This window comes from Alosa pseudoharengus, unplaced genomic scaffold (genome assembly GCF_046254945.1).
Source record: "Alosa pseudoharengus isolate Yale_2024_CS ecotype anadromous, Long Island Sound unplaced genomic scaffold, YU_APseudo_1.1 YU_APseudo_1.1_scf_8, whole genome shotgun sequence".
In the NCBI taxonomy this organism is placed as follows: Eukaryota; Metazoa; Chordata; class Actinopteri; order Clupeiformes; family Clupeidae; genus Alosa; species Alosa pseudoharengus.
In genome coordinates, this window is record NW_027468870.1 from 39,898,567 (window position 1) to 39,926,558 (window position 27,992).

The window sequence follows — 27,992 nt, forward strand, 5'->3', positions numbered from 1 at the left end:
ATTTTGCAGTCACTTCGTCTGGTTTTATAAACCAGAAAGATCGATAAACATGGTACCAATGGATAGCCCTGTGCCCCCTCTTTCATCTGATATGCTTGCCATATCGATGCGATCACGGGTTCGCGAGTTATTCAAACTAGAGTAATGTGTGTGCAGGTGAACGCAGAGAAGTATAGACTGTAAATATGATGCAATTTGATTTAATTTCATGATTTTTTTTTATTTCCATACTTGATCGTACAGACAACTGTGTAGTCTCGTTGGAAAGCCCCACTTCTGCTCTGTCGTGCAATAAAGATTTCATCTCGCTGCGATGAACAGTTTCAGAGCAATGTAACAGAGAAGAAAGGGTGTGTTTTTTGACGCACTTTGCGTCAATCGGGTTCTAAGGGTTAATAATCATATGAGTAAGGACGGATCATTCTGATACTAAGTATCTTGATAACCAACTGCTTTAACTTAAACAGCTTGCTAGGTCTGTCAGCAACATTTTTTCCTACAGATTACTATGTACTACAACTGGAAAGCTTGATTCACGTGCCAGGCTACACTTTAATTTATAGACCAGAACAATGCAGAAATGAGTAGGCCAAGTAAACATACTATTGTAGCGTATGTTGACAACACAAACAGTACAGCTCAACTTCCGTAGTATGTTTTAACAAGATTTTAGTGATATGGTCCATTTCCTAGCAGTAGCCTATTCATGGCTTTCATAAGGTCCCTTTCCACAGGAGTATTAATCAAGCACCAATGCATTCATAATCTAGGTGCTTGATTGTACACCTGTGGAAAGGGACCTGACGAAACCCATCAATAGACGAACGATAGCATACCGTGATAGTGTTTACTTAGGCTACTTAAGAATCAGGAGCGTAGAATGAAAACGTAGCCTGGCCTATTTGATACACAAACAAGCGGTGTACAACGTTAAAAATTTGGTAAAATAAAAACAGGAACATATGTTAGTTTTAACTAAAATGTGAATGGTAGAAGCTATAATGTTATGACCATCAACAATGAGTAAAGTTATTCATGTATTTCATCAGGTCCCTTCACAAAGTATAATCAAGCACCATGCAGTCTGCATTCATAATCTATTCAAGGTGCTTGATTCTATACACCTGTGGAAAATGACCTGATGTTGAATAGAACCAGAGCCATTAGTAGCCCTATCTGTAGGCCTACGTTAACGTTCTAGCAGAGAATGCAGTGTTTCCTCTAGGATTTTTTTAAGCAGTGGGGGCAGGCCTGTCCAAACCCCCCACCGTCCCCCGTCCCACGGAACTGACAACTGACACTTCGCTGCAACACAAACAATTATATGTATTCACCTCTATTCACACACAATGAGGCATTATTTTCAGTTGTGATTGAGCTGTATATTTGGAGAATCTACAACAGGTCTGCACAATGAATTTTGAAAGGCAACTGTGACTATTGTACGTCTGCCCCATTTCTGATACAGTGGGGGAAGAAAATTAAACCGTGGGGGGCCGCCACTACCAAATCAACATAGAGGAAACACTGGAATGTCTCTAATAAGACAGACGGGCTCTGGTTCTAGTTAAAACGCTGCTGGTTAGCCTAAAAACAAATGTAACGTTAGTGCGTTACGTTTGATTGTCGTTAGCTGTCGAAACCTACAGCTAACCGGTCACTGTAAGGTTGACGACATATTAACGTTGATTAACAGTGGGTTTCCTTACATAATATCAACGTAGCAAGGTGCTAACGTTAACTATTTCACTAATGTTAACGTTACCTAACGTTATAACGTGACCTAACGTTATAACGTTAGTTTAGCTATTTGTGACCCATCATTTCATACAACGCTAACGTTACATAACATACATACATGTTTGACGACATAAATGACTCAAATACCAAAAACCGGAACACTTACCTTGTCTGTGATTAGAGAAATGTGCCTCTGAATGAGAGTTTTACGAGCAAATATGGTGAAATTTGGTCTTGCATTTATCCCAATCCGTGAATTAGTGAAACACACACAGCACACAGTGTGGTGAAGCACACACTAATCCCGGCGCAGTGAGCTGCCTGCAACAACAGCGGCGCTCGGGGAGCAGTGAGGGGTTAGGTGCCTTGCTCAAGGGCACTTCAGCCGTGCCTACTGGTCGGGGTTCGAACCGGCAACCCTCCGGTTACAGGTCCGAAGCGCTAACCAGTAGGCCACGGCTGCCCTATATAATAATAGATAGATAACAGATTATGATTGTAGATAAAAAAAAAACATATGGTTACTGAAACTACTACTACTATAGGCCTAGAGAAAGATGTACAGTAAAGTTAGATGCCAGTTAAGAAATAGAAATAACATTTAAAAAAATAAAAAAACAAACAAGGGGAGAAATTAATGGACATTATAGGCCAATTTAAATTTGATTTAAAACTACTGATGGTGGGACAGGACTTAATTTCTATAGGGAGATTATTCCAGAGTCTAGGGGCAGCAACAGAAAAAGCTCTATCACCTTTAGTTTTTAGGGTTGCATTTGGGACTGATAGAAGAAGTTGTGAGGAAAACCTATTTGATCAATTGAAACTGAAAAAATCCATGAGCCGCGGCGGTTTTACTCGATTTACATTGAAGTCAATGGGAAAAGATATCTACTGTATGGTAGTGAAGCAAAATGAAAAGTTGGTGAATTCACCAACTGATTCACTGTAATTGTCTACGAGCTAAACATTATTTACACTCCTACACTGTTATACGTTTTCAACTGAACTAATTAACTGAACTGAACATACAGTAGTTGGACTAGGTGAGTTCTGTTCGTTCTGTTCTCACTTCATTGAAACGTGCTGTAGGCCTGGGCTACATTTTGCACATATGCACTTGCATATTTCTCAATATGAAAACTTCCTTATTTTCAACTGAACTCAAAGATAATGAACATACAGAGTATTTTTAGTTTGTTATGTTCTTTATCATGTGTCCTACATTTTGTACATGCACTTCTGCTGTAGCATTTATTTCAGTTTATTCAGCAATATTTCATTCAGACATTGTGTTGTCTCAGCCCCGCTGCACATCTTTTAAAATTTGATTTGAAATAATCAAATATGTCTTAAAGTTAATTCATAACAGTGTTTCCCACAGAATTTTATTGAATTTGTGTGTGGGGGGGGGGGGTTGTTAAGATTGTCTTGGTAGTGTATAGGTCTAATTGAGTGCCTGTCACTTTAAGACGTTCGTGAGGGAACCCTTGCAATTGTAACACAGTTAAAAGGCTACTGATTCATAACGTTTTCTATGTAGTTAGTTGAAATAAAGGTTCGCACTTCTCCTTGGGACAAGCTCTTTTTAGTCTTGGAAAACACTTTTCCATTTACATCGGGATTTTGCAAATATATCAGTGTCAGAGTCAATAAAATGAGCCCTGCATGAGTAGCGAAATTGAGTTGTGATAAGACCTTAGCAGAGTTAACTTTAATGCAGCAGTTTTGAACAAATTTGCGCAGCATTGTCACGATTCTAAGCGGATTTAATAGCAATTTAGCCCGTCATCTTCTATGCAATGCTTCTATGTGGCAACAACAATCCTTCAACAATCGTTAATGTTTTGTTAAATGCACATGCAGAGGAGGGGCAGCGGGCTCGTTATGAGAGAGAGCGGGGCGGGGCAAGGAAAGGCTGCGTGCGTAAAAAGCGCAGCTCAAAGAAAGGATTTTATCTTATCTTTAATTTAAATAGTACAACATAGAAGATTAATGTGTTGCGGCCGGTTTTGATTTCATGGCGCCCCGCCACAGATTAGTCAATGTATGGGAAACACTGCATAAAGTAACTTCATTCAGTTGTTTCCAAATCAAGATACACTGCTAATAATTGCTTTACATTGTTAATATGGACTTCTGGAAAGTTCTGATATGCAAAATGATATAATTTTTACCCTTTAGGCGCCAGAGGTTTTTTTTCGAAACGTTCGATTTTGACATCTTCATTTCAAAAGGCTATATCTTAAAAGTGATAAGAGATAGAGACTTTCTGTAAATTAGAGAAATATTAAGGATGACCCAAAATTTATGTAGGGATTAAATGTTTATATCTAATTTGCATATTATGACGTCATATGGTGGCGGCCATCTTGGATTATAGAATTTTCGTGAAAAGTCGCATGTTTGAATGATAAAATGCACCACTTCTTTCCCCCCAAAATGTCCCTCACCTTGTGTATGCTATATTGCACAATACTGAATGCTCAGGTAAATACTAAGTAGTAAACAAACTGTGTAAATCATTACTAATAAATGGCAGAAACAAACCAAATACATAGCTGTAGGCTGGCCTTTTGCTGTAGAGATTTTCCATTTACTACATACAGTAGGCACTCTGATTCCATGTATGGGGCACATATATATATTATTCAGATGACACACAAACACAAGTTGACAAGACCTGTTTAGTTCAAAAGCTCACTTGCCACGGCAAGGCACAGATCAGGAGTGAGATGACGAGACAAGACGAGACAATGTTAGTATTTGTTTTCTTTTTGTTGTTTTTGTTGATGTTTTTTGTTGTTTTTTTCTTAGCTGACAAAGACACACACATCACAAGGACATTAACACACAAAAAAGAACACATATATGTCCTAAATGGTCAGGGAAATAGATAATAAACAGTGTAAATCATTACTAATAAATGGCTGACAATTTTTTTTTAATGTAGCAGGCCTTTTGCTGTAGAGATAATGACTATCCATATCCATATCCTATCCATACAGGGCCGGCATTCCCATCATCTTGTGATAGACTATGCATGGCCTAATGGCTCTCCTGCCCCGTGTCACCACCTCTGCTCCTGTTGCGAGCAGCATGGCCCGATCTGCCTTGCGCTCGCGTCGAGTGGAGAGAATTTGCGCAGCTCGGACTAGGCCTACTGTCATTCTCGTTGCGACTCCCCACATTGCCTCTACGTTCCCCCCTAACTGTCCTATGAGCACTTCGACCTAGTCTAACATACCCAGTGGCATTAGACAAAGGCTCCACCACGTTACTGTCGCCGCGATTGCGGAGACGCACACGTTCAGAAGACAGAAGCTAGCGCTACATGGAACGAGGCTACCTCCAGCCTCGTTCGCCACACCACTAACACCCTGCTAATTTCCCGATGAACACTCTGAACCCGTGAAACATTATTCCCACCAGTGACATTGGGCAAACGATTCAACGTTTGTGCTTGGTGTAAGCTAAACTATGGAGTAAACTCTCACTTTGTCCAGTTGCATCATTGTAAGGCACGGACGCATCTGAAGCCTCACTAAACGAATCACCGTCATTTTCTGAAGGCAGATATTCCCCTTCAGAATCAGGGTCCGCGAATAGAAGACCCAACACGATAATCTAATGCAAATACTCGCTGACGTTGACAATATCGCTCTGATAAAGTGGCTCACACGCACACTAGCTCCGGTATTGCACGCACTGATTCAATGCGCTGTAGCTGGAAAGTTTTGTTTAAAGCATGACCTTTTTTCGACTCGGGGATGACGTATGACATGTCTGCCATCTAGTGGAGTGGAGGTCGAACGAAATATGACACCCTATTTGACTAAATCGGCCGTTTTATTCAGTACCGCATCTTGTCGACAAAAGTCGACCGTGGCGCCTAGAGGGTTAATCATGTGATAAAATATGCAATTAATCGCGATTAACTATAGAAATTCAGTGATTAATCGTGATTTAAAAAAAATAAATTGTTTGACAGCCCTTGTTTTCAATATTGTACCCTATAGCTCGCCACACTGTGGTGCCCCTGGTGGTTTGGCGCCCTGGGCACCACCCCTGAATTGAGCTAATATCAGCGACTGGTTGTTGAGCCGTCTCCCTCCAACCCCCGAAACCCATCGGCAAGCTTTGACTGACGGAAACATATCATAGGGCGGCGGAACAGTGGAGTTTTGTTTTCGGAATATCGAGCTACGTTTTGGTCACCTATGCATTTAGATAAAACTGACAAGAGATGTATAAAAAAGTTTGCTAGTTTACTAGGAGTGCTAGTTAGCTAACAAAACATTACAAAACAGAGCACAGGCTTATGTTTAGCTGTGTTAGTAGCTGTGGCTATCTATATGCACCCGGCTGTCATTGACAGAGTTAGAAACAATTACCCAGTTTGGTTTGCAAACAATGTAACATTAGTAGTACTGCTTCATATAGCCTACTTTATAAGATCAACTTAGATTGTTGGACTGTCGCTTGCCATGGTCACACAAGTAGATAGATAGATAGATATATAGATAGATAGATTGAGAGATACTTTATTGATCCCCAAGGGGAAATTCAAGGTCTCAGTAGCATACAGACATCACACACAACATTCACTTACAGCAGAAATGGTATAAACATATAACCAAACTCCACTGTACAATAGAGACAGTAGAAGATAAGAAAAACTAACAAAACTAAATACTAAATATACTATATAATTTAATAAAAAAATATATTTAAAAAATCCACAGTGTGTGCTTGAGGGTGATCAAGCATGAGACGCTTGCAGTGACAGGGCCGGGACTGGCCTGTAGTTCTGTGTGCATGGTGAGGTGCTCAAGAGAGTGAGTGTCATGGTGAGGGTGCAAAAAGTAGTCCAACAGTAGTCATGTAGTTCTGTGTGCATGGTAAGGTGCTCAAGAGAGTGAGTGTCATGGTGAAGGTGCAAAAAGTAGTCTAACAGTAGTTCTGTATGCATGGTAAGGCACTCAAGAGAGTGAGTGTCATGGTGAAGGTGCAAAAAGTAGTCCAACAGTAGTCCAACAGTGCAACAGTGCAAGAATAAGGATAAGGTCTAGAGACCAGCATAAATAATATGGACAAATAAGAGAGTAAAGTATAATGTGGACAAGGTGATATAAAAAACTATGTCAGTGCAAGAATAGGTTGAGGTAATAGGGTTACAGCCATTCAGTATTGTAGCAGAAGCCATTGGTCATGTGTGCTAAAATATAGCATGAAAAACAGTGTAGCAGTAAAACAGTAGTAAAAACATTAGGCTGTGGACAGTAGTAAAACAGTAGTAAAGCAGTAGTGGGCAGTCAGTACTCAAACATGGAGAGGGTGGAGAGGCAGACAGACTATGCAGAGAAGTCTATCTCTCCTCTTCCCTTTAGTGAAGCATTGAACAGTTCAATGGCCCTGGGGACAAATTACTTCCTCAGCCTTTCAGTTGTGCATTTCAGTGTTGCCTCACTACTCGAATTCCAAGCCATGCTGGTGCAAACTATATCATAGATACAGCTCAGAAAATGTGACGTTCCGTTTGATGAGTTGATGCATTGTTTATCGTTATTCTGATACAGCCATGTGCTAGCAGGCTAAACTGGATGTATTGTGGACTGAATGTGTCTTACCGTTTGGAGCATTGGTACACTTTGAAACATTGTTGTTACCTTTACATTGATCAAATGTACTAGGCTACTGAAATCTTGAAATATTAAATTAATGTATTCATGCCATGGTTGTTACGTTGTTTATTGGTAGGCTATAGGCTAGTTTATTGAGATTGCTGGTGGTATATCCTAAGTAAGAATATGAATGTAGCCTAATGAATGAGAACAAATAGCCAGCTACTCTTTTTTATGCCAGAAATGACCACATAATAGATAAATAAACGTATTCTGTCACTGTACTAACTAAATGTACCGCAGAGCGGTACAAAATATGACCGCCGCCCATATTCTCTCCGCAAAAACAAATCACACTTTCTGTCTCCACCTCCTACTCCACCCCCTATTCTTGCAACTTTTGTGTAAATGGATGTGTGTATGTGTGTGTTTGCTTTTGTGCATATGTAGTGTTCTCTCTCTCTGTGTGTGTGTGTGTGTGTGTTCGCTTGTGAGTATATGTGTGTGTGTGTGTGTGTGTGTGTGTGTGTGTATGACAGAGCGCAGTGCGTCTGTCACTGGCAAATACGGCTTTCTCGCCGCAACGTGAACAATGACTTTACAAACATTTGTACAAAGACTGCGTTATTAAATCATGTTGTGATGTTGATTTGTTTGTTAGGGTATTGTTGGTGGTACAGACCTGAGGCGTGTAAAGACGGAGGTTAAGTTAACACTGGAAATTTGTTTGTGTTATTCAGTGTTAAGCATACAGGGAATCAAAGCTGCAATACGCGGTATAGAGGTTGAAGCGTAATCTGTTTATCGGTAATGTAAGCGTTCTCTAAAAGCGCGCATTATAACATCAATGCTTACTAGTTGTGAAATGGAAATGCTTGTCCGAAAGTATGTATGATTATGTGTATGTACTTGCCTGTTCTCGGTTTTTCAGTTGCTTTCCGGGTACAGGTGAGCAAACGGGGGTATTGGGCAAGGGACACTTCTGCGCATCTTTCGTGCCCAGATGTGGAAGCGCTTATTGGCGCAGGGGTGTTTAGAGTGGTAATATATGTTGCTTAGTGAGGTTTCTTATGGCATTGTATGGAAATACTGTAACATGAACGATTGTTAGTAATGTGTATTGCCTAAATGTAATGTGTTAACCAAAATGTGGTGAATTTGAATTAATTGATTTGTTTCTATGTATGGTTTAGACCAATGTTTTAAATGGTGTCTGCATAGCGCAGTCAGGAGTTAAGATTCCTCCTCGGTTGTGAGAGGTCCTGCCGAAAGACCTCTGAGGTAGGCATAGAAACTAGTGGGCATTGTCCCGGTGGTTTGTTTTTCTTTTCTATCAGTGTTTTGTTTTGTTTGTTTGTCATCAGTTCATCAGTGTCTTAACATATAACATGCCGGTAGCCTAAAAATAACAATAACAAGAAAAAACCCCTCTTTTTGTACAATCAGTCCTGACCAATCCACCCGCTCGGGCACACTCCGTTACAGTGTGTGTTCGTGTGTGTGTGGGGTGGGGCAATGGTGTGTGTGTTTATGTGTGTGTGCGTGCGTGCTTGTGTCAGTGGGGTAATGATTTTTAGTGGGTGTAAGATAGTGATTTTTAGATCAAGCGCCAGACCACGCCTATGTTCATTCATTGATACATCCGTGGGCGCAATGTTTGATGGAAGTGGGATGCATGGGGAAAAATTCATCACTGATTGGGTGTACGATATGAATAAGACTTGCGTTGCACTTTGCACCACATTGCGCCAGTTTCACGATAGGGCCCTTGGTGTGAGTAGCTAAAAGTATTTGCCAACCATGGGATCAGTCACATAAGGGGCGTTAGCGAGTCCCTGGCCCACACCCGGGGCCAAGCCTTTGTTCCTGACTAATGACTATGACACCTGATGTGTGTGCCAAATTCCAATAATTTTTTGCCCATGGGAACCACCTCAAAAAAAGTAAATTTAGTATGGTAGACAAAAAACAAATCGGACCAGGCGGCATAATAATCCTCCGGTGCAGTGCTTGGGCCCTAAATATAATTTTGGCTAATATTGCATTGCATTATTATTATTAATATCATTATTATTATTATTATTGCTCTGTGAGCATACAGTACATCAGTGTTTCCCAAAGTCTGGGTCGCGACCCACGGGTGGGTCGCAGGAGATTTTATTTGGGTCGCCTGCGTTGTGTTATAGGCCTAACTGATACCATTTGTCATTTGATACCAGGAAAGCTAAGTTTTCTATTAGGATGTAGATTGTTAACTACCACAGTCACGGTTTTGTCATAAAAGCTCATGAAACTGGCGCATGAAACTGGGGGACGAACGCATCGCAGAGGGGGTGCCAGCATGGATATCTACCTCTCAAAATAAAACCGTTCTATGGGGCGCCTGCCATGTACCTCGCAGTTGCAAACTGCAAGGGACATGAATCCGCCTATTTGCACGAACATTAATAGATACCAGCTCCTCAACTTTACCGATTAAAATCTAGTGACCGTGCTGTCAACTAAAGCAGACATCCATAGACCGGACATAAGGCCATTCAATTTGCATACAGTTTCGATTGCAGATGCAATCTTTAAAGTTAATAGCAACCTCCTCACATTCTTATTTCTGATTTAAAATGCACAACAGTGCATTATATTAGTCTACAATTAAAATGGGCATTTTAAACACTATTCCTCTCATTTTTTACCTCGCTAACTCCAACGTAAAGGCGCATTCTTCCGGCTATTGCGCAAACGCCTCTTGTTCTGATATAACGACTATACAATATAATATAATACAACAATACAATATAACGACTTGAGTTATTTGCTGTTTACATTGGAATTGACGTCCACAGTGTTATGGACTCATTTGTCTGCAACAGTGTTATGGACTCATTTGTCATGTAGAAATACATGAACAGCTTACTATGCTGACGAATGATGACTGCGCAACATGCGAGAATTTCCCCTACTCTCGGATGCCATTAAAGCGTATCTTTTCAGTAGTAATTTCCAACTTTTCACGCTGATGGTGCTCAAAATGCAACACAACCGTGTTCAAAGCAGGGATCCTATAGCAATGTATGGTTGGGAGAGGCATAGAAAAGTTGGAGAACCTGTGGCCTAAAACAATATTGGTGGTTGCAGGGTAGATTTGAAGTGAAATGGGTCGCGATGGTCTGTCATTTTTAAAAAGTGGGTCGCCAGAAAAAAAGTTTGGGAAACACTGCAGTACATAACTTAAAACCATCTCTTAGGTCTGCAGTGATAGAATTAAGTCTTCTCTTATGCAGTAAGGGTCATTGCCAGATTTGTGAAAAGATACTGGTTTACAACGTCAACCAGGTTCAGAGCTAGTTGTTTTTTCCTTCAAACCAGAGTGGGTGTGACATTCTACTATTCAAGGAGAAGGAGGCTAAAAGCTTGATTTTTCTTTACCTATCAACCTTAGCCTTAGCCATGAGGAAACTAGTCAACTAGCATTTCATAAATGGTTTTATCTAGCATTACACAGTTAATAAATTTGTGTTTCTATTTTTCTAAATTTGTTTTTACGGGACCACTGTCCTATCATTATCTGTTATTTATGCATATCTTTAACTCTTGTTTATTCTGAACTGAACTAGTTCAAGAACGCGTCGTCTTTTGGTCGAAAAACGCCCACCGACTTTCTCAGGGTGTAACACAGCAAGTCAAAGCATAGTCCATCTTTTTACCTCCAGGGAATTGTGAAATTAAGTCAAGCACATTGAGTGTGGCATTGTCAGCGAAACAGGGAAACAGGATCTGTATTTCTGCTTTTCATGGATTACATAGAGTAAGAAGCAGCTCAACCTTGCTTGTTAGTAACACAAGCTTGTTTTCATATCATTTAATTTGCTTTCATTCTAATCAGTGTTGCATGTCTTATGCTATTCCATGTATTTCTTTCTGTAAAAATATTCCTGTGTTCAGTATTTTTTATACATTTAAATAGGATTCCTTTAGGATCTACTGTTGTTAAGTTTCCATTTAGATTTAATTCAGTTCTTGTCTAGTTATTGGAGCATGTGTATTAAATGGCAGCAAAATCATTTAAACAGGTCTCCGGTCCAGTTAATGGGGCAACTACAAAGACCCTTCACAATATATTTGAAGATAGAGGGAAATTATTTTGTGAATGCCAATTATAGAGTTATACATTTAGGTGTAACACAGCAAGGTAGAGCATAGTCCATCTTTTTCTGTAATGATAATGATCTTACTGGTCATAACAGCTGACAGGGCTTGACAGATAGATCGTTTTTAACATTATATGAAATTCCTGTATCCCACCTAGGATGTAGAATAAGAAATAATCCACACTTTTATGCATTTTCACACGCACAAACCTTCCCCACATGCAAATATGCACAGACATGCACACACATATTTAGCCATTTGAACATTTGCGTTTACACACCTCCTCATTTATGTTCATACATACTGTACACAATCACACTTGTAGAGAAATACATAGACATATATTGATTATGTGAAGTGCAGGATAATTGCAATGACCTGCATGCGCATTTGAGTGGAAGGCAGTGGGATGCTATAATGGGGTCACTGTCAGTGTGGGATAGTATAAAATAGATCACTAGATAGGGTGTTTGTGAGTAAGGAGTATGTGTTCTAACAACATTTTTTTTTTTTGACAAGATCAATACTGCAATTTTTAAAAGCAATATAGCTACTGTTTTTTTAAAACCATGCTTGTTGGGAAATTAGGGAAGCTGGGGACAATTGCATGTATCAAATGTCTTTGTATCATGTATCACCTTCCTTTGGACATAAATGCAGCTCACTATATTTACTTAACTTAGTCAAGCATATGCCTTACTTTTCTTGGCCTACATATTGGCCTAATAGCCTAAACACAAATGGAATGTTATGTGTCGGGAATAATGCGCTCCCCAACATGCGAAAGATCGTTTTTGCTCCATCTTTTGATGATACGTTACATTACATTACATTTGGCTGATGCATTTTTAACCAAAGCGACTAACAACATGGTAAACAGTTTAAGCTTTTTAAAGCAATTCTCTTAACAATTCTAGGACAATGAAAAAAAAAATCCATGTCATAAGATGATCCCTCACATAACACATCCGGACATAACACACTATGTTCACACATGTGCAGGCCAATGTTTCACAGGAATTTTTTTATTTTTAAATGAGCTCAGACCCACAGTGGACGTCACTCGACCGCGGTTTTGCGGTAATGCGGTTATAGTCCCAGCCCCACCGGATAATCAAATATAACACATAAGAAGCAGCTGTCAGGATCCTGCCTGGACTGAGTGACTTTGTGCCACCCTGGTGGCCATTTTGTATGTTGTCCTGTGTTTGCTTTTGCTGTTCCCCATGTGCTCTGTGTTCACCTGTCGGCGATGGTCACGTCCCCAGGCTGTGTGTAGGCCTTAAGTTCCTGTCAAGTCTCATCAATAGTGTATGTCATAGGCCTCTTCTCATTTGTCTTTTTGTCTATCCTCCCTCTGGTCCAAGCCCCTCCTTTAATTAATTTTGTGAAGGCAATGAGGAAGGAACGATAGGAGGATGGAGGAATGAAGGAGAGACGGATACGAGAGATGTCCTGCTCACTCATGCATCACTTTTAGGAGACGTCAATTACTGATGATGCGGCGCATCACCTCTAAGGCTAGAATAAATACAGTGTTTCCCACAGAATTGAATTCCATTTTTGGTGGTTAGTTTGCAGAATTAACTTGAATGCAACAGTTTTTAACAATTAGCACAGTGTGGTTATGATGCTAACCAGATTTAAGCACAGTTTAGTACAACCTGGAAAATCATTGTGTAGTGGTCAATGTTGATATTGTGGTGGGCCGCCACAAATAAGTCAATGTATGGGAAACACTGAAATAGACACACAAATTGCAGAGAATATCAGCTTATACCAAAGCCTAAAAACATGGACTGATGATTGATGGAACATGGACTGATGATTTGGATAGTTTTTTGGATGATTTTTTAGTGCTCAGTTTCTGCTGCTCTGTCACGTGGTTGTCACTGTGTTTTCCTCTTTTAAGGAAGAGCTTGAAACGCATCATGTTGATGCGGCAGAATAGTGGTTGCTCTTAAATTTGATCGCTTATAGGTGTGAAACAACGATCACGATTTTATTATGGTTAATTGTGGAGCCCTAGAACCATGAAGAACCATGATAGTCATAAACCATAGTTTCCATGAAAAACAAATAGCCATGGTTATTTGAAGAGACATGGTTATTTACCATAGTAAAACCATGGTTCCTCATACCCAACTAGTGATTGTGTTGTACAAGAGTGTGAACGGCTGAAGTGCCCTTGAGCAAGGCACCTAGCCCCTCACTGCTCCCCGTGCGCCGCAGCTCACTGCGCCGGGATTAGTGTGTGCTTCACCTCACTATGTGTTCACTGTATGCTGAGTGTGTTTCACTAATTCACGGATTGGGATAAATGCAGAGACCAAATTTCCCTCACAGGATCAAAAGAGTATGTATACTTACTTACTTACAATAGTTGCCTTCTTCGAAGTGTAGAGAGGATATCGCCACCAACTTTGCACACCGTCGAAGAAGGAAAACATTTTAACAAGAGGACCAGCCAACACTGTCAAGATAGGTCTGAGCAGAAGAGCTAATTTGGTTGAAAATAAATCTCTTCATTACTTTTTGCTGGATTATTGCTGGATTATAGGTCCCTGTTTGATATTTCTTTCTCTTAATTCCGCTGTGCTGCAACTCTCGCTGGTAACTTTGTTAACTTCTCCATCTGACTATTAAAACTTCACGACTATTACTAATTTGCTTAATGCAGGCTTAACAACTTTCTAAAATCGTTAAGGACTGTTTGTTTTTTATTTAAGGGGCTACAGGAGGAGTTTTAGGATCTTTAGTCAAAATAGACTTGACCCTCCCTTCGCGGCAATACATTTTTCTATGACCCTCCAAAATGATTGGGGAAAGAGACATGACCCTCCCCAACAATTTATTGATGCCTTCTGTACTGGTTTGCACTTGGCAAAGATGTACAGATAGCCACTGTTTTTTTACAATCATGACATACATGACTTAACCTTTGCTTTCTCATCTTACACATCACTCTCCACCAAGATGGTGGCCATTTCAGTAGATTTACTCACTAACATTGTTGTGGAAACACAATAAGCATGAAAACTTGATGCACACTTCCTGCATTACTAAGTTACTCCTCTTGTAAATTAGTATTCACATGAAGTAAAACAATAAAACATCGAGACCATTCAACAAAACACACTGGGTAATAACAAATTCAAATAACAAAAAAACACATGAACTTGTTGCTATGGACTCGTCACTAGGTCACCTCAGTCATTGCATATTTAAGCATATAGGTAAAGCTACCGAAGCTGAACATTATCCAAAACTCCATTTCTCAGATTAGCGTCAATTTGGGAGCTTGCATCATACCACTCCTTCCTTCTCAAATGCATTGAAAAGGCTGTCGTTTGCACAATTTCACAAATAATCACTGGGGCCGGTGATTATTTGATTATCTATCATTTTGACTTAATTTAAGAAGACTTTGACTTATTTTAAGTGTCTTAGTAAGACAAATTTACACACTGGCAGACAAATTTGCTTGTTTTTTGGACAAATTGGCTTAACACATTGGCAGACAAATTTTATGGTTTTCAGGATTAGACTTCTTAAAAGAGTCAAACTGTTCTTAAATTAAGTCAAATGATTTTACGAGAGTGCTTGGTAAGTCTCTTTATACTAAAAACAATACCACCTAGATTTTTTGATCTTGATATAAGATTAATAACATTTGCTTAGATTTTATTAGATCTTTCTAGAATCTGTTTTTGCAGAGTGGAGAGTAACATTAGAGTTACATGTGTCTTATTTGGCTGATTAAAGACCAAGGTGCTCACAGGTAAACCTCTGGCGCACAGCCATGTTTTTTGAAGAGTGTATCCTCTGTGTCCTGCTATGAACATCTTTAAGTTTCCCTTTCATTTTTCTTTACCTGGTGGACTCATGAACAAAGTTCTCAATCAGTTCCAATAACTCCAGTATTGGTATAAACAAGAAAAAAATAAGTGAACCGTTTGGAATTACCTGCATCAAGGTATAATTGTTGTCTTAAAATATAGTCTGATTCTCTGAGTTACCCTAGAACAGTGGTCCCCAAACTACGGCCCGCGGGCCGGATACGGCCCGCCACTTCATTTTGGGTGGCCCCCCAAGACATGTCCGTAGTATATAGCATCCGGCCCGCACGGGAGTACAACATCGTCAAACTAGAACCTCTGCAAATTTCCCCCATTTATTCTCTATGGCAGGGGTGGGCAACTAATTTCCCCAAGGGGCCACATGACAAACTGGGACTGTTGAGGAGGGCCGGACCCAAAATACCGAACTCAAGTCTGAACTCAATTCTGTTCAATTCTATTCTGTTCTTGTATAACATTAAGTAAATCATATGGTTTTGTTTACTAGTCGTAAGAACAGATGAAAATGTGAGGGAGACAAAGGAAAAACAGCAATATTATTTAGTCTATGTCCAGTATTTAATCCTCATTCTCGAAAATGATTTTTTGACATTGACATTTTTTTCAGTTTTTAAAGACTGATATAAAAAAGTACTACAATATCTATATAATTAGGCTAGGTCATGAAAATGTGAAGGAGTCAGTACAACCGATAGGCCTGTGCCACCATTTCATCAACACTCAGCAATATTTCATCATTAAATCATTACCATCATTAAATTAACTCTATGCAGAATTAGACTACGAAAATGTGGAGCAGACAATAGCTGTCATTAGTTAATCAACATGCGCAAAGAAAACTATTTTAAAAATGTAGGCTATGTTTTTGCTTTAACTTTATGCACATAACTGTGATTGGTCAACTCGCTCTGTGTGTTGAGCCGGCTGCTTCAAGCAACCTGTGGGTAGTAGCATCATACTAGTTCGCTAACATAAGCTTTGCAAATAAACTCACATATTTTGGTTACAATTACGGGGTTATCCGATTATAAACTGTCTATCTGCCAGTAGCCTAACGTTTTGAAATGAACACTTCGTATCGCCAACGAGCAGCAGTAGAAGTTCGGTGGTGAGCGACGCAGTTTGCGGTGGTGAGCGACGCAGACATCAGAGACACAAAACTTTGAAAGGTTTACGCCGACGTAAAGGCAACTGCATTGTGTCGAGGCAGAAGCATAAATTCTATTCACCAGCACATCAGTGAGGGTGTTTGCGTCGTATGCATCCACGCACAAATGTATGGGCGTACAAATAGCAGTCGCTTTCAAAATAAAAACAACGATATTGATTTGCATGCATTATCTCTATGCTAGGCTCTTGACTATTGTTCTTTCACGGACCTTACGCGGGCCAGTCAGGGAAAGCCCACGGGCCGGATGTGGCCCGCGGGCCGTATGTTGCCCATGTATGCTCTATGGCGAGTCAAACAGTACACATGTAATACTCTTTTTGTCCACCAGTGGTTGTTTTGGCGCTGTTTTGCGTTTGCCATCGAAAACGGAATGAAATGTAGGCTACCTGCAAACAATGTGAGAGGCCTATGCTGACTGCATCAGTGCTCAAAGTAGAGCCCGACCGATAAAGGATTTTGAAGGCCGATACCGATACAAATATTTGTTAATTTAAAAATCCGATATTCCGATATATCGGCCGATATATATTTTTTTTTTCAGAAACGCGCAACAAAACATTAACAGATTTCCCTAACATTAGTTATTTGTAGTTATAGTAAGTTGTAGTTGTAGTAAGTTCTGGTAAATAAAATTTATAAAAATAGAAACTTAAGATATGAAACTTAATCTTTTGAACAAAAACACAATAACAACAACAACCAAATCAAAGTTACCAGTATTAAAAGACTTGGTAAGCTTCATAAATATAACTTTGAACTAAGACTTAATAATTACAAAATATAATGATGACATTATTACTATCATCATCATTTGTATTATCATTAAACAAGATAAAGGTCACTCCTAAATGTTTGAGTGTGCTTGTGTAATAATTAGTCCCTATTGCCTTATAAGCTATACCTTATAATTACAATGTCAGCTTGCTTATCCCTTTACCTGCACTTTTAAAATTATTTCCATCAAGCTACATCAAACCATTTTCAATCATCAGTTGCTGCCTGCCTTCTAAAACCTACTATTTAGTGATCTAAATCCATTATGTAACTCGTTAATGCTGCGGCTGAACGACAGTCTGAAACCGAAACGCACACTTGGCGTCATTGGATTTCACACACGTGTAAAAAAAAAGCTAACTTTTATGCACAAGCTACGTTTGATACTTTTTCTCTATGTCTAAATGTTCACTCCTCGCACGTCTAACTTACATTTTACAATGCAGGGACTGTAGATATACTAGTTATAAATACAGTAATCATTACTTTATTTAGGCAGAATAAGTTCGTTGTGGTTTCCAAGCTCATTAATGTTAAAGGGGTCATAGAATGCAAAACCGAGTTTACCTTGTCATAGATGAATAGCGATAGTTCAGTGGGTGAAATGTGGAGATACAGAGAACTTCAAAACCCCATCGACACCTCCTTCCTATGCAAATCTCACAATTCGAAACTCCCGCCATAAAACGGGCGAATCCAAAAGAAGCTGCGAGTTTACGCAAACTCGCAGGTGGTACCTTATTTGGCTCTGGCCTGTACATTTGTCATGCCTCAAAATTTACATTCAGACCAGCCCACTGGTGCTCTCTGAGCCCAGGAACGTGAATGGAGAGCGAAGATGAGACAAACACTAGTTTAGCTGCCTACTCGTTTACTTCCACAGGAATTATAAAGCAGACAGTTCTTCAAGGATATCGAAAATGAGCCACGGTCGTAAATGCAATGTTCCAGGCTGAAACTTAGGCTACAAAGAAAGCGGAGACTCCATAGTCTTCCCAAGGATTCGAAGTTCGAGGGGCATGGATAATGTTTTTCTACCAGAAGATCCCTGCAAAGTTCGACACTCCGTTATTAATTTGCAAAACATTTCACCGAAGGCAGTTTTCAAAACCTTGGACAGTTTAAAGATGGCTTTGCTAAGCTGCTGTTACTGAAACGAGGGGCTGTAAGGTCATCACAACCGCATGCTGTAAGTATTATTTTGTCGCTAAGCAGTTATGCTAACGTGTATCTAGCAAGTAGAATGTGTGATTTAGTTCATTGGCAAGGCTATATAATTTTCCTGTGTGTCATTCAGATAAAACCTGTGTTGTCATGTTAACCTACATTTTACTATGCATGTTTGTCGAGATCTCTGACAGGTTATGTTCTCAGCAAGATAGCTAACTGAAGCTGAGTAACACGATAGTTTGGTTGCTAAGTTGTAATATAACCCACATACGTTTTTGACGTCAGAAGTGGAAACAACTTTATCACGTTATCAATTCAAATGATATCTAGTCGATATGTTGAAAACTGTGTTGTCTAAATACAATGGATTTATTTGCACGTTCTTATTTTAGAACATTACAAGAATGACAACATGACAAACGCAGCATGCCAAACAGATGCTCCAAGTGTGGCGTCTTGTGGGGCTTAGAATATTAGCAAATGCTTTTGCTGTGAGTTAACAGCTTGGTGTGTGCATGAAAAAGTGACTTTTACTTGTGTTACAACATTTCTGTTGTTTGGTTTAGGTTTTTATCTTGCAGCCATGCACTTCAATGAGAATGCTGAGTCCCCACAACAGAAGACAGCCAAGGAGAAACTATGTACAGACTTGCCAAGGATAAACTATGTACAGACTTGCCAAACAATTTGTAAGTTTAATAAAATATACTTTTTTTTTTATCACAAACAACAAATCAAAATGTGCAACAGTATAGGCACTAAAAATAACTTATTGATTCACACACAACAGGCTGTCTTAGACCTGATGCTACTGGTGTCAATCATCATCAGTACTGTAAACAAAGCACAATGTTCAGGGCCATATAATTTGTTTATTGTACAGTATACAGCCTACAGTATCCAATATAAGTCCTCTTTCTTGTCCTCTTCGAGATCATCAAAGACCCTCTTCCTGATTGGGATGCCGTCCAGCGGATTCCTGTGCCTCAAGACTGGTGTGCTCAGCATGACAGACCTTCCATGGAGGATGCTGTTGCTGAACATCAGTCACGGTTCAGTCGACAAGGGGTCTGAATCCAACGTACTGTCCTGAAGTATCCGGACGCTCCCTCCATATACGTAGCACCACACACGAGGGGATCATGACACGGACGCTTCTTCTAAGGAAACTCCAGCACCTGCTCACAAAAGACCTGTAGGCCAAGTCACTTCATTGCCTGCAACGAGAACAGGGTGGAAAAGGAATTTTTTTACAATAAAAAATCTTTTACATTAGAGTATCACTGGACGATTGTTGAAAAAAAAATAAAGTTTGTCATTTTGTGGTGTTGATCAAACTGTGTTTTTGCAATATGCTGAACCAATAATGAATGTGTATTGGTTAAAAATATTTTATTTATATACTGTAACTGCTAACACTTGTATCAAATTGTCCTCACCTTTCCATCCCTCTGATTCTCAAACGGCCATGGTCAGCTCTGTAAATATTCATTGCATTTTGCAAAGAATAAATAGAGGCACAACGTATCGAGGCCATGATGGTCATTCAGGTCAGCTCCTCAGGAACCTGGGCCATTCTCATAACCTGTAAAAACAAACATAATTTCCCTGCTGTTATTTCGTAATTTTGAATGAGCAGGAAGCACAAAGTAGCTTAAGTAAATGTCTCCAGTTTTAGTTACCAGAGTTGTAAGATCACATATTAGGCTACTACATGGAAAGAAGGTAATAATCTCAATCAGATGTCAATAGGATAGTTACAAGATTACATTAGACCTACTGTATTTTAAACAGTGATATTTATAGGATTTTTGATTATTGTACTCTACTCCATGGCATGTAAATGGGGATAAATAAAAGTGTTTTTGAATTGACACAAACGAGAGTAGGCCTAGTAATATTTTCGTTGACCTCGTTTCACTCCAGCCATAGGCTACAAACTGCACAGAGCTCCTGCCCAGCTTACTGGACGTCCCGTTGTAAGATCATACATTACTACATGGAAACAAGGTAAAAATCTCGATAATCAGATGACTTAATCAGCAGGATAGTTACACAAGTACATTAGACCTACTGACATAAACGTAATATTTTCATTGACGCGAGCAGTAGGCTACTCGTTTCACTTCAGCCATATAGCCTACGAACTGCACAGAGCTCCTGCCCAGCTAACTGGACGTCCTGTTGTAAGATCGCAAATTACCACTACAATAATGTATGTAACTCCTAATCAGATTACCTATTCAGCAGGAGAATATACTTACTGACTAAAACGAGTAACTTAGCAGCTACTTTCCTTGCAAGCAGCACTCCTTTCACTACAGCATAGCCTGAAATGCCCACAACTGGCTACGAACTTTTCAGCTAGCTTCTACCTGGACATCTCGACAAAAATTGTACAAGGGTACAAGTTGTAAAACATTTGTTTGTGTGCAAATAAATAACTTCTGTTGCTTACAATGCTAAAAATGAACCTAATGTTTAGCTTAGTCTACGACACTAACGTGCACTAGTATTACAGCTAGCTAACTGGGCTACGTGTGGCAAAAAGTAAATGACAAAACTTACCACTCTGAAGTAGTCATTTCCAATCTATGGGCGACTGGTTGCTCCTCTATTTCAGATTCTTCCTCTGATTCAGGGTCAAATATGCTGTTCAACACCTATGTCTCCATAGTATTTCCACCTTGGCTGTTTCAGTGAGTGCTGTCGGCCATGTTTGCGTCTTTGCTCGGGAGCTTCGCTCGTTGTAAACCAACCAATCAGCACGCAGTTTATCTAAATATTCATGAGCATACCATACAAGGAAGAAAACCTCTCGTTTCATTCTAGGGCTTTCAACCAGGCTTGCATCAGGGCACATAGAACAGCACATATGCCATTTTCAGCCCAACCAATGTTACACACCCTATTCAGAGACCTTAAGGACCAGCACAAAATACCCTATATCATCATTCTATCACCCCTTTAACGTGAGTGGTCTTCCACTGATATTCATGGCATTAGCTATCTTTGTGGTTAGCTAGTCTATGATGAGCCATAATTTAGCAATGCATACTGCAAATTGAAACGAGCGATAATCTGTCTATAAATTGCAGGAACGTCTGTCTGTCTGTTTATATCGAATGGCAAACCACAAGCGTAGCCTAAAGTCAGATGCATTTAATGGTTGCTGGCAGTGTGGCGGGTACCACTACACCATTGCACAAGTAAAAACGCGATGTATTTTTGTTTATTTATTTTGTATTTGTTAGGTTTGAATGATTCATGGTTGATCTTGGTAGATATAAAAGAGTCAATATTTCACGGGAGGGGCGGCGCCCTAGCACCCTCTATTGACCAGCCGCCACTGTGGTAGCTTCTGCAGGCACTAATCTGACATTACTCCCCCTAGATATCATAACGTAACGTTAGCTGGCTAGGCTTGGTTGAATTTCTCATTGTCCAGTCTAATTTAGCACGTGCATTAACACATCATATCGGGCATGCGGGCTTGCCATGACGAAATGAGTCCAGTGTCACGGAAATCCATTTCGAGATATAGGCTATATCAAAGTCCTTTTAAGCAAGTCCCTCCACTGGGCGGCCATATACCAACGTTTTTTGGGCACTCATCGGGCACAGTCTTTGGGTCGAACTGCGCGTGCGCAAGGCTTCACGACACCAATCTTGCTCCAGCGGCGAGATCACAACACATGATTGGCACGATGTCTTCACAACAAACCATATGATTGGCTCAATGTATTCACATCACACCACATGATTGGCTCAATATATTCACATGTCGACGTTTTGCCAAGGAAGGGGTGGGATATGTGTAGACAACGGCCATATTGGCGTGACAAACTAGCCCCATGCATTTCTATGGAGTATTTTTTGAGTGCTGTGTCTCCTCATTAGAAAGTCTCTGGCTATATATAGCGATTTGAATGCAGAGAGGGTCGAAAAATGACTACAATATGTATTTTCTAATTTCACCACTAACACATTCCTTAACCTCTTCTATCACTCATTGACATATCTTTCTGTAAAAGTACTTAGAAATATGTTTTTGAAGGCCAAATGTGTAGGCTGCTCATAGACCTCTCCAGAATATATCCCGCCTCCTAGCTTCCGTATCCATCCAACTTCCGGGCGTGGATTGTCTATGGGAAATAACATGGCGTTTTGAAAGATTGTACCTGTCAAACTCTGTAGGTGACAAAGTAGAAAAAGCTGCTGGGCAGATTGGCCTACACACTTCTGCCATCTAGTTTCCACTGGATTTTTTGATTTTCGGTGCCGTTTAATTTTCGGTGCCGTTTAAGTAGTATAGTATACTACTTAAACGGCACCGACAATCAAAAAATCCAGTGGAAACTATATGGCAGAAGTGTGTAGGCCAATCTGCCCACCAGCTTTTTCAACTTTGCTACCTACAGATGTTTTACCGGTATGATATTTCGAAACGCCATGTTATTTCTCATAGACAATCCACGCCCGGAAGTTGGATGGATACGGAAGTTACGGAGGCGGGACTTATTCTGGAGAGGTCAATTAAAGTTTTCATTAAAAAAAGTTGCTGTTTTTCTTCCTCGTTCAGATGCTTGCTGTATGTGAGAACAGGAAAGTTTCCGTAGCCTAGTGACGAAATTGCTTTTTCTAATGCTTAATTAGATTTTACACTAGGCCGAATGAGACACCTATGCGCACCACGTTGGCTATACGACATATTAAAATGAAATCAGTTGAAAAATAACGACTTGAAGACTTAGGCTAAAGTTAATTGAGACCTAAAGTTGTTTTTTTAATGTTATGTATTTTTTTACATCAGTACACAGTATAATGAATAGGCTGTGAAAATTTCGCAACTTTCCTGCCATACGGAAGCAGTGGCGCTGCATACGGTCAGTCAGTGTCTAAACACCGAATTGTTTCAAGAGGTAGCATGCATGATACGTCCTTAAACTAGGTTGGTTAGACTCACAACAAGTTCATCTTCAAGAAAATAATCAGTTCTCCTGAAATGTCCGTCGTGATACGAAGCAATTCATTGAGAAATCCATATCCGGCTTAAGTCGCAACTTTCCTACCATACATACGGAAGCAGTGGCGCTGCATACGGTCAGTCAGTGTCTAAACAACAAATTGTTTCAAGAGGTAACATGCATGACACTTCCTTAAAATTGGTTGGTTAGATTCACAACAAGTTAATCTTCAATAAAAAAATCAGTTCACCTGAAATTTCCGTTGTGATACGAAGCAATCCATTCAGAAATCCATACTCGGCTCAAGTCAAAACTTTCCTGCCATACCATAGTTGCCAAGTCCGCTTATACGTGACTTTGGGCTTGTTTTTACAGAAAGTCGCTTGGAAAAATGTGGAGTTGCAGGTTGCGGTTTTTTGGGCTTGTTTTTGAAAACGTGATTGCTTAAAAAATAAAAATAATACGTGACTCGGTTTTTTTACATTTCAATTGACTGGAACATTAATTCCAGGCATAGTTTGTTTGTGAGGTTTTCGAAGCTGTTTGCTTGGTCCTCTCCCTGACTTCCAGATTGCCCATACAACGCGCAAACTGATGGGTCAGGAGAGGGCGACGCATGTTTCGTCTGAGCCTGTGTGAGTGAATCCAGTGAGACAATGCAGCCTGCTGCGCCGACTACAGTATATCCCTCATTCACCTAAGATTTCGCCTATATGGCCTGTTCTATCAGGGTGTGATGTGTGTGATAATCAGAGGCGATTTTCGAGAAGTTTCATCATTGTGTTGTCCTTCACTGCCAATGATGCCCTTAACTCTGCAATAACTTTGCGTAAACGACTCCAATTTACTTTGTATGAAATTTCTATCATACACATCATGAGCGCAGAGTTAATAGAAAATCTGTTTCTGGATGTTTTATTTTTTATTTGTAAAACGCTTCATAGTGTAGGTTAAATTAACAGCTATTCCGATTTGCGCATAGGCCTATCCTAATCAATCGCCCATATACCATAGCCTAAAACTTTCATTTGAACAACCGGTTGGACTGTCTAATCCATTTATTTCCATGCATGGTCGTTTGCCTACATCGTGACATTAAGTGACAGTAAGGCGAATTCAAAGAATTATGGACTGACGTGCTGTCAAAGGGGCTGCCCATGCAATTCGCTGTAAATTGCGCACAGCCGGTCAGTCTGAGGATGGTAGCGCGGGCTAATAGGAGTTCATATAACATAGGCCACCTCCTTGTTCTGCTCTGCGTGGACTGGACGTCATAGTATTCTGACTTTTCCAGGTAAACGAGCTGTCTTGAATTCTGAAATGCTGCATGGTCAGGCCAAACCTTTGCGCGCATCAACCATGCCAAACGAGCGCCAGCGCTGATGGAACTTTTCTAGCATGATATTTGAGGGTGCCATTTGCAGACTCTTACTTTGCTCAAATGAAGTCACAATAATCAATTTAAGGGTAGGTCTAAGTCAGAACAAGGGTCAGGACAATGCGAGAAAAGCTGAATGAAAATTTGCGTAGGCCTATATGCTTCCCGTGTAACAGTTTGCACATCTAAAACTATTATTCTTTTTCCAGACAATCGCTATAGCTGTCCGAGGCTTTTGCAGCGTTTTGCATTGCTTCACGCTGTTTCCTTGTTGGTTTGGAATCTCTGATTTGGTCACCTGTTTGATCAATAAGTTCGGGACCTATGGCTGTTTTCATCATCAGGTGTGAACTGAATTATTTTCACAAATGCAGGAGTAGAAAATACCTGTCTTCAATGTAGGTTATACCCTGAATACTCAGCAGATGCTATGACCATACAGTAAATCCTCAAATTATGGCCGAGATTATATTCTCTATTTATAGCCGCTTATAATAGCCAGGGACATCGTTGATTCGAACAAATAAAGGCCGGTCCCCAAATACAAGCCAGGGTAATAATTGCCATGTGGGCTAGGCCTATTGGTCCACTTTTTTATTGTTGATTCTTTTTTTATTGTTACTGTTTGATTCATAGGAATACACCTCTCTCTCTCTCTCTCTCTCTCTCACACACACACACACACACACACACACATGTGCGAATGTGTAGCCTATGTTGTTACATTTGCAATGAGTTTAATGTAGCCTAATTTTGGGGGGGCAAATGTTTTAATACAATGTAAAATAAATGATAGTTTTGAAGTAATTGTTTCACTCATTACAGTATACAAATAGGCACTGTTAAGGCTGTGACAGGTTCTTTTGGGCTTCTTTTTGAGGTGAGAGTTGCTTATTTTTCTCGCGAGAGTTGCCAACACTGTGCCATACTGAAAAACAGCTAGGTGATGGTACTGCGCATTGATATTATGGTCTGTATTAACTTTCTAATGGGAAAGAAGTTCCTGAACCAAATGAAAACCCAAATTATAGGGTGTTTATCCGCCAACATTAAACTCACAGTTGATTGAAAATGTGACATTGTGGAACTAACTTCTAGTATTTCTCAGTATCTAAGCTATCATTTACAAGTATAAACAAATATCCCATATTTTTGTCATTTTTTATGACTTGGAGCGCTTTCACACCTGGCTATTTGAATCGGAAAGTGGAGTGTTTCCGTCAAAAATCGGTTTGATTGGGTATATGTGAAAGCAGCAATCACACTCTATTTCAGAACAAAACAAACGGACCGAGACCACTTGAAGGAGGTGGTCTCGGCTCGTTTCCAATTAAACTCTAGAGTAGTTTGTTTACAGTGAGAGTTGGCCCGTTGTAGCGGAACAACTCTCTGGCGCTTACATTTTTGTAGGCCTACACATTAGGCTACAAGTTTATTCCTCTTTGAACAGAGTATCTAGCTAGCCTATGTTTTGAATTTCAAGCGAATGTCATAGTCTACCGGTGTGTCAAGTCAAGTCAGTTTTATTTTTAAAGCGCATTTAACATGCACAGAGTGCAACCCAAAGCGCTCCACAAACAAGACACATAACAAAAAGACAAAAGATGCCGGATGGAGCGGCGTAGTCGCCAGCGTGTCCATGACATCAAGACATGACAAATACATTTAAAAAATAACAAATACAAAAAATGCCGGGCGGAGCGGCGTAGTCGCCAGCGTACCTATGACACCAAGACATGACAGACAACAAAACAAATAAAAAGTTAAAAAAAAAGAAAATACATTTAAAAAGGGGGAAAAGTGATGTTAAAATTAGTCCAATGTCCAAACCAGCTGAAAATGTCCAAGGGCAATGATGACCCGTGAAAACTGCGCACAGAGCTGTGTCTTCATGACCGATGCAACGCCAACAACGTTCTTAACAACTGACCAACCCGGTGAATTCACTGGCAGTCTGGAGATAACGTTAACATTAGTAGACTGCAGTCTGGAGATCACTGGAAGCACAGTCTGAAGTCGTGCGATCTTGTAGATCCGCAACTCGGTGGACTTTTAACAGCGACCGTTTGTTGCTCCGTGAGATTGCAGCTCTTCACCGTTAATGTTAGTCTGCAGCAGAGGTGGAAAGTAACGAAATACATTTACTCACGTTACTGTATTGAGTAGTTTTTCTGTGTATTTTGTATTTTTTAAGTAGTTTAAAAAATCGGTATTTTAAATTTTACTTGATTACATTTTGAGTGAAGTATTGCACTTCGCTACATCAAAAATCCCATCCGTTACTTGAGTAAAAAAAAGACTAACGAAAACGGAAAGGGAGAGAAAAAAATCGCGCCCTAAACCACTAGCCTAGTGATAATGATCAGCATGTAGCCTACAACAGGACATGAATCAAGCTGGCGCCATGCAGTCTTTCTGAAAGTGATGGAGACTGGATCACGAAATGCATCAGATTAGCCTAACCTATGAAAGTGTATTTTCCGCTATTCCAATCGGTTGTCTCAGTTTGTTTTAGCACTAATGATTGCGGAGATATTTAAGCAAACACCATGGGATTTCGTGTTTTGACGTTTGTGCTCACCTTTCTTTGGAAAGAAGTTTATTAGCAGTTGTTTCCCCTCATTTTGATGTCTCTCTTTTTCCTGTTTTGGCCTTTGTTTTTAGTAACCTGACTTGGCTTTCTTGGAGAAAGACATTGCACCAGCAGCAAAACAATTAGCGGTCCACTACTAGCGATGCTCAACTAAATAAACAAAAGATAGACTACCTTATGAATCGTGCAGGCGGACTAAACCATTTAGCTCTTTAGCAAGGGAGAGTGAGGGTGACCTCAAAATCCAGTCAGTCAAACTTTAAATTTCGTCTGACATTCATTTTGACATTTAATTTGGAAGTTAAAATATTCAGGTAAAATAAATATATGGTGGAAATAAGTATTGAACGCTTATTTTATTTTCAGTAATTAGCCAAAACTTCCAGTGAGTCTATTCGAAATTTTCACCACACATTATATTAATACACATATAAAAAATCCAAACATAAGAGTTTTGTGTATTAAAGTGGAATGACACAGGAAAAAAGTATTGAACGTGCCTACTGAAATTTCTTCAATACTTTGTGGAAAAGCCTTTGTTTGTAAAGACAGCTTCAAGACATTTCCTG

General features: G+C 39.9%; 1 protein-coding gene and 1 long non-coding RNA gene across 2 annotated transcripts in view; one reads left to right on the forward strand and one right to left on the reverse strand.

Moving 5' to 3' along the window:
* The window catches only part of LOC143112743 (glutamate receptor 4-like), a 203,983-nt gene that overhangs the window by 16,285 nt on the left and 159,706 nt on the right, over nt 1–27,992 (forward strand). The gene's annotated exons all lie outside the window — the stretch shown is intronic.
* Nucleotides 19,161–20,424, reverse strand: LOC143112510 (uncharacterized). Its single transcript, XR_012984773.1, has 2 exons — nt 19,925–20,424; nt 19,161–19,702 (listed from the first exon to the last, which is right to left on the reverse strand). It is a non-coding gene; the product is annotated as an uncharacterized LOC143112510 (long non-coding RNA).